This window comes from Magnolia sinica, chromosome 7, assembly GCF_029962835.1.
Source record: "Magnolia sinica isolate HGM2019 chromosome 7, MsV1, whole genome shotgun sequence".
Lineage (NCBI taxonomy): Eukaryota > Viridiplantae > Streptophyta > Magnoliopsida > Magnoliales > Magnoliaceae > Magnolia > Magnolia sinica.
The window spans coordinates 8,314,215-8,316,488 of NC_080579.1; positions in this window are offsets into that span (position 1 = coordinate 8,314,215).

Sequence of the window (2,274 nt, forward strand, 5' to 3'; positions counted from 1 at the left end):
TTTCGTGGTTCAATCGATCAATTTGAATCATCTGTTGTCGCTTGTCGTGGGAAACTGTATAAAGGTCACATTAAGATCATGAATCAATGAGCACGGTGGCGTCCAAATGGTGCATATGACATTTTTTTTTTCTCTAAACAGTGCATCATGCATGTATGCTACTACATTTCTTCTTGTAGTACTGCCAACTTGACTATTGGGCTGGGTATTACAACATGTTTATGGTGCCCAATGTGTCCTGTGATTTGTGCATCTTACAAATCTTCTTACATTTTCTCATGTGATAGAACTCCATGAAAGAGTAAGAAATCTCTACCAACAAAATGGAATAGTGAACCTTGGACAGCTTCTTTGTACATTAATCCAAGTCATTGGTTTGTTTTGAATATAACTCCACATTTTTGTCCCCATAATTAGGTTTGTCAGGTAGATAACTTCAAATATGAAAGGATAGTGGAAGACATTTTAAATTAGTCAAGGGTGTTTTTGTAAAAAGTTAGCAAACAGCTTAGATTTTATCTGCAACTAGGTATTTTTCTTTTCAATGTGTTGAGTTGAGTAACCTACTTAGAACTTTTCAGTGTTGTCCCGGAGGGAGCATAGTAGTAGTGTAATAGTTGAGAGACCATGTAACAAAGGCTTTGTTAAATGTGTGAAATTCATATTGTACATATGCTATGCGTGTAGTCTATACCTTTCCTACGATTTCTACTTCTTTTTTTTTTTTTGTCTCCCTCTCCCTTTCAATTTCTCTGCAATTGCGTTGCACAAGCTGCTTCCCCTAGTTTTGATAAGAGGATTAGGTTGAAAGTTTTGTACAATACATTTGACTTGTGAGTTTATGCAAGTGAGCTCATGGTTTAATGATCTAAATTATTGATGTAATGTGTCACCTTGGATGGCCAATGGACCATTAGTGCTTAGAATGGAATGCTAGATAAAGGATATTTTGACCCCCTTTAGCTGAAATTTGTTGGAACAGCGCATGTTAGACATGTGGCAACCCCTAGTGGAGCCCATTGACATGTGGCAATAGGTGGAGACCCCATGCCCCTCCGTCTCTCCCTTTATTTAATGGTAGGGAGAAGGTGGGGCTGGGGTGTGTGCATGCAACTATAGCAAGAGAGAACAAAGACGGGAGAGGAGAGATACGGGAGGGGAGAGAGAGAAAAAGGAAAGGAAGAGAAGGAAAGAGAGGTGTGCACGCGCAACTGTAACAACAACAACATCGTAGAGAAGAAGAGAGGAAGCGGACTCGTTCTCATGCTTCCTCAAGGTCATGTATTTCTCTACTGTTGGATTAAATAAGTGAATTGGCTCGTCTTTTCCCTTGTTTGGTTAATTCGAGTGGACTGTAGATTTTCATATTTCAACTTCTTGATATGGCTGTGTAATTGCGTCATTCAATCCGTAATAAATAATAATTTAAATACAATTAGCCATGCTGTTCGCCTGCACCCAACAAAAATGCCCTGTTGCTGTATTCTATTTCTCAATTGTCTATTTATTGGACTAGCTATTGAAGGAGTAGGAATTTTCCAAAGAAGAAGAGCAAAAAAGTCTTTAGTGTTGTCTGAATATCTTCAATCTGTCATAAGCAGGGGATCTCAATGAATCGACAAGCCTGGTCGATCAATCGAGTGAACTTCGGATTAAACAAATTGGTCTCTTGATAGTTTTGGACAAGTTCAATCGATTAGCTGGTCAAGTTGATTGATCAAGGAAACTCTGAATTAATCAGTTGACTGTATGGGCATTTTTCGCCATGTTCGATCGATGTTGATTGATCGAAGACATCAATCGATGGTCTGCATAAGTGCGAAGGTTCGTGATTTTATTAAGTCGACGTGAAAGTGAGCGATCTCTAACTATTTAAAGGAGTGTTTTGGACGAACCTAGGCACCAATCTAGGGTTTGGGAGAGAGAAAGCGGATGCGGAGGTTTGACAGCGTTGTTCTTCCTCCCCGATCTTCATTCTTAGTTTGTTCTTCTATTTTTAGAGATAGCTAATCTCTTAGCTAAGGCTAAGGGGTCAAGCTTGCAGTTAATTTCAACGTTCTAGTTTGTTAGATTCATACATTGGTTTGATTTATGATTATATATTTAAATGAATTTGATTTGAATTCTACTTTATAAGCATGTGAGTTGTTTATTCTTTGATTCGTTGTGAACTCTAGGTACATTAGATGCTTTGAATTCTCAATTGCTTGGCCTGATGAGATAAGGTATTTATGTAAAATTTCATGATTTATTATAGACTATGGGTACAATAGA